Source organism: Nicotiana sylvestris, chromosome 8 (genome assembly GCF_000393655.2).
Source record: "Nicotiana sylvestris chromosome 8, ASM39365v2, whole genome shotgun sequence".
Lineage (NCBI taxonomy): Eukaryota > Viridiplantae > Streptophyta > Magnoliopsida > Solanales > Solanaceae > Nicotiana > Nicotiana sylvestris.
This window is the reverse complement of record NC_091064.1, coordinates 161,046,045-161,059,395: the sequence shown is the minus strand read 5'-3', so window position 1 is coordinate 161,059,395 and position 13,351 is coordinate 161,046,045.

Sequence of the window (13,351 nt, the reverse complement as noted above, 5' to 3'; positions counted from 1 at the left end):
ATAGAACCATCTCAACTCTCCTGGCCACATTGGCCGCCTCCAGAAAAGAAATCTCACTCCCCGTGTCCTTAGCCATCTGAAGTTGAATAGGCTGGATAAGTCCCTCAATGAACCTCCTCACACTCTCTCTCTCTCTCTCTCAGTGGGGAGTATAAGTAGAGCATGACGGGCCAAATCAATAAACCTAGTCTCATACTGAGTAACAATCATAGAAACCTACTGGAGATGCTCAAACTGCCTCCGATAGATCTCTCTCTAAGTGACGGGAAGAAACTTCTCCAAAAACAACTGAGAAAACTAATCCCAAGTCAAAGCTAGTGATCCAACTGGTCTGGCCAAACAATAATCCCTCCAGACTTGGTTGATCTAGATAAGCGAAAAGTAGCAAAGTTGACCCCATTGGTCTCAATTATCCCCATGTTCCTGAGAACCTCATGACAGTTGTCCAAATAATCCTGGGGATCCTCAGAAGATGCACCGCTGAAAGTGGTAGTGAAGAGTTTGGTAAACCTATCCAATATCCACAAGGCATCAGCAGGCATAACTGCTCCATCACCGGTCTGAGATACCATACTCGGCTAAATTTCTCCAACTAGTTGAGCTGCTGGAGTCTGAAATTAGGGAGCCATCTGCTCCAGAGTGCGAGTAGTAGGAGTTTGGGCTCCTCCTCCAGCCTGAGAGACGGTTAGTGCTACAGGAAGCAAGCCTTCTCTGGTGACACTCTCCATAAGGTCCACTAGATGGACCAGAGCATCCTGGAGTACTAGGGTAGCAATGAACCCCTCTAGGACCTGAGCTGGGCCCACCGGAACTGCCTGGGTAGGAATCTCATCATCAAACTCAACTTGAGGCTCTACCACTGCTGCTGCTGCTCTGCGATGAGCTCTGCGCTACCTCGGCCTCTAGCACAGCCTCGCCCTCGCCCTCTACCCCTCGTGGGAGCTGTTGCTGGGGGCTCAGGCTGCTGATCAGTGGATGAGGAAGCGCGTGTTCTCGCCATCTGCAAAAGAATAGAGTAGAAATTCAATTAGCATTGAGAAACCAAACCGCACGACATTAAAGAATAGATGTGAAGTTTTTCCTAACTCTATAGCCTTTGGGGGATAAATACAAACGTCTCTGTACCGATCCCTCAGACTCTACTAAGCTTGTCCGTGAATTGTAAAACCTATGTAACCTAGAGCTTTGATACCAACTTGTCACACCCGAATTTTCCACCCTTAGGAGTCGTGATGGAGCCTACTAGTGGAAGCTAGGCAAGCCAACTGTTTGAACAATTTATCTTTTTTTTCTTCCCATTTTTAATCCTTAATCAATTAGGAACCAACAGTTTATAACAATGGAATTTAAATAAGCTTAAGAAAGAAATAAAACCATTTAAATATTTCCAATATAATTACTTAAATAAATACTACCCAGAACTGGGGTCACAACTTCAAAGACGGTCTAGGAATACTACAAACAAGATCTAAAAAATAAATACAACACTGTTTCTGAAATACGTAAATGAAATAGGATGAAAGGATAGAGGGAGACGCTAGGGCCTGCGGACCCTGTAGGACTACCTTGGATCTCCGAATGGACTGAAGGCAGCAACCCCAAGCTAAGGTCCAAAAGCTGTTGCACCGGGATCTGCACACAGTACAGAGTGTAGTATCAACATAACCGACCCCATGTGCTTGTAAGTTCCTAGCCTAACCTCGGTGAAGTAGTGACGAGGCTAGGACCAGACTACCAAATAAACTTGTGCAATTAAATAAAATACAACAAAAAATAAAAGAAAGAATGTACAATTAAATATGGGAGGGGGAAACAGGCTGCCGGAAAACATCAAATGATAACAGGAGGACAACAGGTAAATATAAGGAACACCATAACTCAATTATCAACAAGAATCAGAAATCAAACAAGTGCACGACGTCACCCTTCGTGCTTTTATTCTCGTCCTCGCCATAAGAATCAATATAATCTGCACGACATCACCCTTCATGCTTTTACTCTCGTCCTTACCATAAAAATCAATATAATCGGTATGGAATTTCACATCATGCGGCATGACATCACCCTTCGTGAAAATCATACTTGGCATCACCCTTCGTACTTTAACACTCTCTCACCAAAATAATACACGACATCACCCTTCGTGCTTTAATGCTCTTCCTCACCCAAACAAGAATCACAAGCAATAAGGGTAAGGAAGTAAATAAAATTACAATAAAATTCCGGCAAGGGAACAATAGCAAAAGCATCAACATCCCGGCAAAGGAGATAGCATTAAAAGCAACAACATCCCAGCAAGGGAGACAATATATTAACCCTCTTCTCTTTTTCACATTTACTTCACAACTCACCTCACAACTTGATCCAATGCTCTATAGGGTTCAATTGCCAATTATACTTCCACAATTTATTATACAACTTGAGCCAACGCTCTTCAATATTCAAATACCACTATTACTTCCACAAGTTTTACTCAACAATAGAAATCACCACATAAGGCATGAACTAAACAAACGGAGACACATTAATCATGGTATAAGACTCACATGCATGCTTGACACCAACATATAGATACTCGTCACCATGCCTATACGTCGTACTCAACAAATAACACAAAGAAAATAGGACACAACTCCCAATCCCTCAAGCAAAGGTTAGACCAAACACTTACCTCGATGCCACAAACACAATTCAAGTCTCAACTATCGCTTTACCTCTTGATTCCACCACCAATTCTCTTGTATCTAGCCATAAGTTACTTAAATATATCAATAAATACTAAATGAATCAATTCCAATGCATGAAAATAGGTTTTCTAAAGTTTTTCCCAAAAACTGAAAAATCACCCCCGGGCCCACATGGTCAAAACCTGAGGTTCGAACCAAAATCCGATTATCCATTCCCTAAAGAACCCAAATATACAGTTGGTTTTGAAATCGAACCTCAAATCGAGGTCCAAATCCCCAAAATTTGAAAAACCTAGGTTCTACCCAAAACACCTAATTTACCCCATGAAAACCTTTGATTTTGAGTTGAAATCATGAGAAAAGAAGTTAAAGATTAATAAAAAAAAGTTAGAAATGACTTACAATCGATTTGGAAGAGTACTTGTCTTTGAAAAATCGCCCAAGAGTGTTTTGGTTTTGAAAGGATTTGAAAAATGAAAGATTTTCGGCTGAGTTATGAATTTGCAGGTTGCAGATGTCGCAATTGCGACCAGGGTTCGCAATTGCGACCAGGGTTCGCAATCTGCTATCATCGCATTTGCGATTAATGTTCGCAATTGTGAACTCGCTTTTGCGATGGGATTAATTGCATTTGCGACACTGAAGGATTCCAGGCCACTTCACAAATGCGATGGGCCCTTCGCATTTGTGATATCGCTTTTGCGATGACTACGTCGCATTTGCGACCCCAAGGCAGACCAGGTCTTTTTCGCATTTGCGATAAACGTTCACAATTGTGGGATCGCATTTGCAATCCAGGCTTCACATTTGCGAAGCCTGCAGACCTGCAACATACCAGCTAGAAACCCGCAACTCCCTAAGTCCAAATTTCACCCTGAGGCCTATCCAAAACTCACTCGAGCCTTCGGGGCTCCAAACCAAACATGTACACTAACCCAAAAATATTATACGCACTTGCTCGTTCAATCAAATCATGAAAATAACATGTAAAACTATGAATCAAACCTCAAAACTTATCATTTTCATCAAGAACACTTAAAGTTCATAACCCTTCAACCGGATTTCCAAATCACGTCAAATAATCTCCATTTTCACCAAATTTCACATTTATCATTTAAATACTTTAACAAGTTTGCACCGGGCTCCAGAACCAAAATATGGGCCAGATACCAATGGTTTCAAACATTAATTCTTTTCTTTATTTCATAAATAATTCAGCAAATTAATTTCTTTCAAAAATTGATTTCTAAGGCTTGGCACCTCGGAATTCATTTTCGGGCATACGCCCAAGTCCCATATTTTACTGCGGAACTCCTGGAATCGTCGGAACACAGATACGGGTTGTTTTTCTCAAAAAGTTGACCAAAGTTAACCATAATCTAATTTTAACTCTAGAAATTTCTATTTCTCATATTTTCACATAAAAGCTTTTCGGATATACGTCCAGATCATACGCAAATCGAGGTGAGGTAAAATGGAGGATTTAAGGCCCCGGAACACAGAATCTATTTCTAAAACAAGTGATGACCTTTTGGGTCATCACAATTTATTGATGTTGCTAAAATAATTTAGACTAGATACAAGTAATTTGGAGGCGAATTCTAAAGGAAAGCGGTGTTTGAGGCTTGAGTTTGCCGTGGAAGTTTGAGATAAGTATTTGGTCTAACCTTAGCTTGAGGAATTAAGAGTTGTGTCTTATTTTCTATGTGTTAATTATGGAGTACGACGTATAGATGGTGACGAGTATCTATACGTCGGTGTCAAGCATGCCCATGAGTCTTATATTGTATTTGTTGTGACTCCATTGTTGTTTATTCGTGCTTCATATGAGGATTATCATTATTGTTCCCTTGTCGGGATATTGTTGTGATATTATTGTTCCCTTGCCGGGATGTTGGTGTCATATTATTGTTCATTTGCTGGGATGTTGTTGTTATATTATTGTTCCCTTGTTGGGATCTTTTTATGATTGGTATTGATAAATGAAAAGCGAGCAGGTTGCACGCCTGCAACGGTAGTATATGAAATGGGAGCGGGTTGCACGCCTGCAACGGTACTATATAAAATGGGAGCGGGTTGCACGCCTGCAACAGTAATATATGAAATGGGAGCGGGTTGCACGCCTGCAACAGTACTATATGAAATGGGATCGGATTGCACACCTGCAACGGTATTACATGTGTACTTGTTTCTTATTTCCTTATCTTTTGCTAGTAATTGATTTATGGCGTTCCTTACATTTCTCTTCTGTTATTCTTTTGTTTTCTGTTACTCCCCGCAACATGGTTCCCCCGCCCAACTTTAGCTATAAGTATCTGCTTTTATTTTCGCTGTATATGATTTAACTGCACAGGTTTATTTGGTAGTCTGGTCCTAGCCTCGTCACTACTTCGCCGATGTTAGGCTAGGCACTTACCAGCACATGTGATCGGTTGTGCTGATACTACACTCTGCACTATGTGCAGATAGTGATACCGGAGCATTTGGACCATAGTGAGGGTGCTGTCTTCAGTCCATTCAGGCGACCCGAGGTAGTCCTACAGACGTCCGCGGGCCTTGGTGTCTCATCCTATCTTTTCTCTTTCTGTTTTTACTTATTCAGAGATAGACTTGTGTATTTACATTTAGACCTTATTTGTAGTATTCTTAGATAGCCGTGACTTGTGACACAGAATTCTGGGTAGTATTGTACTTCTGATTATGTAGCAGTGTTTGGTTGAACTATTAAGTTTTTCGTCTTCCGCATTTCTGGTTATGTAATTTATTCCGCTGTTTAATCACTTAATAGTTTGAATTGTTGAACATGCTTAATAAAAATGGCAATGAATTTATAATACTCGGCCTGCCTAGCTTTCACGAGTAGGCGCCATCATGATTCCTGAGGGTGGGAAATCCGGGTCATGACAAGTTAGTATCAGAGCTCTAGGTTACATAGGTCTCACAATACACATACAGGCTTAGTAAAGTCTGAGAGATCGGTACAGAGACGTCTGTGTTTATACCTTAGAGGCTACAAAGTTAGGAAAAAGCTTCACAATTATTCTTTCTTGTCGTGCAGTTTGATTTCTCAATGCTAATTGAATTTATACTCTGTTCTTTCGCAGATGGCAAGAACACGCGCTTCCTCATCCACTGATAAGTAGCCCGAGCCCCCAGCAGTAGCTCCCACGAGGGGCAGAGGGCGACGTTAAGGCCGTGCTAGAAGACGAGGCAGGGGCAGAGCTCAGTCCAGAGCAGTAACACCATCAGTGGAGCCTTAGGTTGTGTTTGATGATGAGGTTCCGGCCCAGGAAATTTCGGTGGGCCCAGTTCAGGTCCCACAGGGGTTCATTGCTACCCTAGTACTCTAGGATGCTCTGGTCCGTCTAGTGGGCCTTATGGAGAGTGTCACCCAGGCAGGCTTGCTTCCTGTATCACCAGCCATCTCTTAGGTTGGAGGAGGAGCCCAGACTCCTGCTACTCGCACTCTGGAGCAGATGGCTCCCCAGTTTCAAACTCCAGCAACTCAACCAGTTAGAGCAGTTCAGCCGAGTATGGTAGCTCAAACTGGTGATGGAGCAGTTATGTCTGCTGATGCTTTGTGGAGATTAGACAGGTTTACCAAGCTCTTCACTACCACTTTCAGCGGTGCATCTTTTGAGGATACCCAAGATTATTTAGGCAGCTATCATGAGGTTCTCAGGAATATGGGGATAGTGGAGACCAATGGGGTCGACTTGGCTACTTTTCGCTTATCTGGATCCACCAAGACTTGGTGGAGAGATTATTGTTTGGCTAGTCCAGTTGGGTTACCAAGTTTGACTTGGGATCAATTATCTCAACTATTTATGGAGAAGTTTCTTCCTATCACTCAGAGAGAGATCTATCGAAGGCCATTTGAGCGTCTCCAGTAGGGTTCTATGACTGTTACTCAATACGAGACCAGATTCATTGACTTGGCTCGTCATGGTCTTCTTATACTCCCCACTAAGAGAAAGAGAGTGAGGAGGTTTATTGAGGGACTCATTCAGCCGATTCAACTTCAGATGGCTAAGGAGACAGGGAGCGAGATTTCCTTTCAGGATGTAGCCAATGTGTCCAGGAGGGTTGACATACTTCTATCACATGGAGGTGGTCAGGGGTCTAATTAAAGGCCTCATCATTCAGGTAGATTTAGTGGTGCCTCGTTTGGAGGCAGGGATTCTTTTGGGAGAGGCCATTCTCCTTGGCCTTTTCAATCATCACTTCAGACTTTTCATGGTGCCCCAGGTGGCCATTATTCTCATATTCAGTATTCTGATCAGCAGTCCTACAGTGCATCACCAGCTCCTATCAGTTCACCTCCACTTTAGAGTTTTCAGGGTCATCAACCCCAGCAGTCGAGGGCTTGTTTTACTTATGGCGACACGAGGCATATTGCTAGATTTTGTCCTCGAGCACCGAGTAGTTCTCAGCACCAGGGTTTCCGTGCCATGGTTCAGGCACTGAGCGTTCCACCACCCGCCCAGCCAGCTAGAGGTGGAGGTAGAGGTGCTAGAAGTGGAGTTAGAGGTTTTAGAGGTAGAGCTTAGGCCGCTAGAGGTGGATGCCATCCAGCAGCAGGCCATCCCAGAGATGTAGTTCAGAGTGGTGGGGCTCAGCCCCGATGTTATGCTCTTCCAGCCAAACTTGAGGCTGAGGCTTCTAATGTAGTTATCACAGGTACTGTTCTGGTTTGTAGTAGGGATGCTTCAGTGATATTTGATCCAGGGTCTACATACTCCTATGTGTTATCTTATTTTTCACCGTATTTGATCATGCCTTGTGATTCTTTGAGTGCTCCTCTATATGTGTCTACACTAGTGGGTGATTCTATTGTGGTAGATCATGTTCATCATTCTTGTGTAGTTGTGACCGATGGTCTTGAGACCCGAGTAGACTTATTACTTTTGGACATGGTTGATTTTGATGTCATATTGGGGATGGACTAGCTATCACCTTACCATGCGCTTGGACTGCCATGCCAAGACTATGATGTTAGCCTTGCCAGGTTTGCCTCATTTAGAGTGGAGAGGGACTCCTGGTCATTCTACCCGCAGTGTTATCTCATATATGAAGGCTCATCATATGGTCGAGAAGGGATGTTTGGCTTATTTGGCATATGTTCGCGATTCTAGAGCCGAGGTTCCTTCTATTGATTTTATGCATGTTGTTCGTGAGTTTCCTAAGGTATTTCCTTCAGACCTGCCGGGTAATCCACCCGACATGGATATTGACTTCTGCATTGATTTGGCTCCGGTCACTCAGCCCATTTCTATCCCGCCGTATCATATGGCCCTGCCTGAGTTGAAAGAATTGAAGGAGCAATTGCAAGACTTGCTTGAGAAAGGCTTCATTAGACCTATTGTCTCGCCTTGGGGTGCGCCGGTGTTGTTTGTTAAGAAGATGGATGGATCAATGCGAATGTGTATAGATTACCAGCAGTTAAACAAGGTTACAATCAAGAATAAGTATCCATTACCGAGGATTGATGATTTGTTTGATCAACTTTAGGGTGCCAATGTATTTTCGAAGATTGACTTGGGATCTGGCTACCATCAGTTCAGGATTAGGGCATCCGATGTCCCTAAGACAACTTTCCACACTCGATACGGGCATTAGGAGTTTTTGGAGATGTCATTCGGGTTGACAAATGCCCTAGCAGCTTTTATGGATTTGATGAACCGAGTGTTCAGGCCTTACTTGGATTCATTCGTGATAGTCTTCATTGATGATATTTTGATTTATTCCTGCAGCCAGGAGGAGCATGAGCAGCATCTGAGAGTGGTTCTTCAGACTTTGAGAGATAGTCAGTTGTATGCTAAGTTTTTGAAGTGTGAGTTTTAGTTGAGTTCTGTTGCATTCTTGGGTCATGTTGTATCAGCAGAGGGTATTCAGGTAGATTTGAAGAAGATAGAGGCAGTGAAGAAGTGGCCTAGACCCACATCAGCTATAGAAATCTAGAGTTTCTTGGGTTTGGCAGGCTATTATCGTTGGTTTGTGGAGGGTTTTTAATCTATTGCAGCCCCAATGACCAGGTTGACCCAGAAGGGTGCCTAGTTTAGGTGGTCGGATGAGTGTGAGGCGAGCTTTCAGAAGCTCAAGACAACTTTGACTACAGTGCTAGTATTGGTTTTGCCCATAGGTTCGGGGCCATATACAGTATATTGTGATGTATCTCGTATTAGACTTGGTGCGGTGTTGATGCAGGATGGCAATGTCATTGCTTGTGCTTCACGTCAGTTGAAGATTCATGAGAAGAACTATCTGGTCTATGATTTGGAGTTAGTAGCCATTGTTCATGCATTGAAGATTTGGAGGCATTATCTGTATGGCGTGGCATGTGAGGTGTTCACGGATAACAAGAGTCTTCAGTATTTGTTCAAGTAAAAGGAGCTAAATTTGAGGCAGAGAAAGTGGTTGGAGCTATTGAAGGACTATGATATCACCATCTTATATCATCTGTGGAAGGCCAATGTGGTGGCTGATGCTTTGAGTAGAAAGTCAGCTAGTATGGGTAGTCTTGCGTATATTCTAGTTGGTGAGAGACCGCTTGCTTTGGATGTTTAGGATTTGGTCAATCAGTTCGTGAGGTTTGATGTTTCTGAGCCCAGTCGTGTATTATCTTGCACAGTCGCTCGTTCTTCTTTATTTGAGCGCATCCGCGATCGGCAGTATAATGATCCTCATTTGTGTGTCCTTAGAGACACGGTGCAGCACGGCAGTGCCAAGCATGTTACATTAGGAGATGATAGAGTTTTGAGACTTCAAGGTCGAGTTTGTGTGCCTAATGTGGATGGACTCCGAGAGTTGATTTTAGAGGAGGTCCATAGTTCCCGGTACTCTATTCATCCGGGCACTGCTAAGATGTATCAGGATTTATAGCAACATTATTGGTGGAGAAGGATGAAGAAGGATATTGTTACGTATGTGGCTCGGTGTTCGAATTGTCAGTAGGTAATGTACGAGCATTAAAGGCCTGGTGGTTTGTTTTAGAGGATTGAGCTTCCCGGGTGGAAGTGGGAGCGTATCACTATGGACTTTGTTGTTGGACTCCCACAGACTTAGAGGAAGTTCGATGCAGTGTGGGTTATTGTTGATAGACTGACTAAGTCAGCGCATTTCATTCCTGTGGAAGTCTCCTATTCTTCAGAGAGGTTAGCTGAGATCTATATCCGGGAGATTGTTCGTCTTCATGGTGTGCCCGAGTCTATCATTTCGGACCGAGTACGCAATTTGCCTCACATTTTTGGAGAGCAGTTCAGCAGGTGTTGGGCACACGGGTTGAGTTGAGCACAGCATTTCATCCTCAGACGGATGGGCAGTCCGAGCATACTATTTAGATTTTGGAGGATATGCTCCGATATTGTGTCATTGACTTAGGAGGCTCGTGGGATCAGTTTTTGCCTTTAGCAGAGTTTGCCTATAACAATAACTACCAGTCGAAAATCCAGATGGCTCCTTATGAGGTTTTATATGGTAGGCAGTATCGGTCGCCGGTTGGATGGTTTGAGCCGGGAGAGGCTCGGTTGTTGGGTATAGATCTAGTACAGGATGCCTTGGACAAGGTCAGGATCATTCAGGATAGGCTTCGTACAGTTCAGTCCAGGCAAAAAAGTTATGCCGACCATAAGGTTCGTGATGTGGCATTTATGGTTGGCGAACGACTGTTACTTCGGGTGTCGCCTATGAAGGGCGTGATGAGACTTGGAAAGAAGGGCAAGCTTAGCCCTAGGTTCATTGAACCATTTGAGATTCTTGATCGAGTGGGAGAGGTGGCTTACAGACTTGCGTTGCCGCCAAGTTTACCAGTCGTGCATCTAGTGTTTCATGTGTCCGTGCTTCGGAAGTATCATGGCTATCCATCCCACGTGTTAGACTTCAACACCGTCTAGTTGGACAAGTACTTGTCATATGAGGAGGAGTCAGTAGCTATTCTAGACCAGCAGGTTCCTCAGTTGAGATCGAAAAGTTTCCCTTCTGTTCGTGTTTAGTGGAGAGGTCAGCCTGTTGAGGCATTGACCTAGGAGTTCGAGTCCGATATACGGAGCTGTCATCCCTATCTTTTCTCTGATTCTGGTACTTCCTTCTTATGTTTGTTCGAGGACGAACGGTTGTTTTATAGGTGGAGAATGTGATGACCCGAAAGGTCATCACTTGTTTTAGAAATAAATTCTATGTTTCGAGGCCTAAAAACCTCTTATTTGTCTTACCTCGATTTGCGTGCACAGTCCGGGCGTGTATCCAGAAAGCCATTATGTGAAAATCTGTGAAAATGATAAATTTTTCTTTTAAAATGAATTTAGGTTGACTTCGGTCAACATTTTAGGTAAACGGACCCGTACCTATTATTTAACGGTACCAGAGGATCTGTAGTAAAATATGGGACTTGGGCGTATGCTCGGAATCAAATTCCGAGGTCCCAAGCTAGAGAAATGAATTTTTAAAGAAAATTATTTTCTGGAAAATATATAAGTTTTTGGAAATTTGAATGTTTTTGAAATTGATGGTATCGGGCCCGTATCTTGGTTCCGGAGGCCGGTACAGGTCTCATATGGTGTTTAGATTGAGCCTGTAAAATTTGGTAAGAAACGGAAGTCGTTTGATGTGATTCGGACCCGTATTTGTGAAATTTGATACTTTGGAAGTTTTGAGATTTTTCCTTGATTTTGATGCTAAATTCGTTGTTAAAGCTGTTAATTTGGCAATTTGATCGCACGAATAAGTTCATATGATGTTTTTGGGTTAGTATGCATGTTTGGTTTGGAGCCCCGAGGGCTCGGGTGAGTTTCGGATAGGTTTTGGGATGTTTTTAAACTTGGAAATATTGCAAGTTTTCAGTTTCTGGTGCACAAAGATATTGTTCTTCGCGTTCGCATGGCTTCGCTCGCGAACGCGGAAGGCAATATTCCTCAGGTGCAAAATTGTTCTTCGCGAACGCGGAGCTTGGGACGCGAACGTGAGGCTGTGGGGGGAGAACCCTTCGCGAACGCGTCCAGGCCTCGCAAACATGTAGGGTTAGTGGCCTGGGGGAGGGATTTCAAATTTACTCTACACGAACACGGCCACCTGACCGCGAACGCGAAGGCTCGAGGAGCTGAAACTCCACGAACACGAGCCCTCGAACGCGAACACGATGGCCATCTGGGCCTGATTCATCGCGAACGCGACAGGCCTATCGCGAATGCGATGAAGGCCTGCCCAGTTATTTTTAAAACAGAACCAAAATCAGTCAGAACCTATTTTACTCCATATTTTCGAATTCCCAAGGCCTAGAGGTGATTTTATTCCCACAAATTCATCCCCAAAGTGTTGGTAATCAATTCTAAACTATACTCTTTCAATTACTCAATGTTTTTCATCACTTTCTAATCAAAAATCAAGAGTTTTCATGGTATAAATTAGGAATTTGGGTAGAGTTAGGGCATTTTGAATAATTGGGATTTAGACCTCGTTTTGGGGTCAGATTTTAAAACTAATTGCATATTTGGGCTCGTGGGTGAATGGGTGATAGGATTTTGGTCCAAACCTCGAGTTTCGACCAAGCGGGCCCGAAGTTAATTTTTGACTTTTTGGGAAAAATGATAGAAAACCTATAATTTAGCATTGGGATTAAATTATTTAGCATTTATTAATGTTATTAAATTAACTTGGACTAGATACAAGTAATTTGGAGGCGAATTCTAAAGGAAAAGCGGTGTTTGAGGCTTGAGTTGGCCGTGAAAGTTTGAGGTAAGTGTTTGGTCTAACCTTATCTTGAGGGATTAGGAGTTGTGTCTTATTCGCTATGTGTTAATTGTGGAGTACGACGTATAGGCATGGTGACGAGTATCTATAAGTCGGCGTCAAGCATGCCCGTGAGTCTTGTATTGTATTTGTTGTGACTCCGTTGTGGTTTATTCGTGCTTCATATGAGGATTATCATTATTGTTCCCTTGCCGGGATGTTATTGTGATATTATTGTTCTCTTGCCAGGATGTTGGTGTCATATTATTTTTCTCTGGGCGGGATGTTGTTGTTATATTATTGTTCCCTTGCTGGGATCCTTTTATGCTTGGTGTTGATAAATGAAAAGGGAGCAGGTTGCATGTCTGCAACGGTACTATATGAAATGGGAGCGGGTTGCACGCTTGCAACGGTACCATATGAAATGGGAGCGGGTTGCACGCCTGCAACGATACTATATAAAATGGGAGTGGGTTGCACGCCTGCAACGGTATTATATGAAATGGGCGCGGGTTGCACGCCTGCAACAGTATTATATGAAATGGAATCGGGTTGCACGCCTGCAACGGTATTACATGTGTACTTGTTTCTTATTTCCTTATCTTTTGCTGGTAATTGATTTATGGCGTTCCTTACATTTCTCTACTATTATTCTGTTGTTATCTGTTACTCCCCGCAACATGTTTCCCCCACCCAACTTTAGCTGTAAGTATCTGCTTTTATTTCTACTGTATATAATTTAACTGCACAGGTTTATTTGGTAGTCTGGTCCTAGCCTCGTCACTACTTCGCCGAGGTTAGGCTATATACTTACCAGCACATGGGATCAGTTGTACTGATACTACACTCTGCACTGTGTGCAGATACTGATACCGGAGCATTTGGACCGCAGTGAGGGTGTTGTCTTCAGTCCATTCAGGTGACCCGAGGTAGTTCTGCAG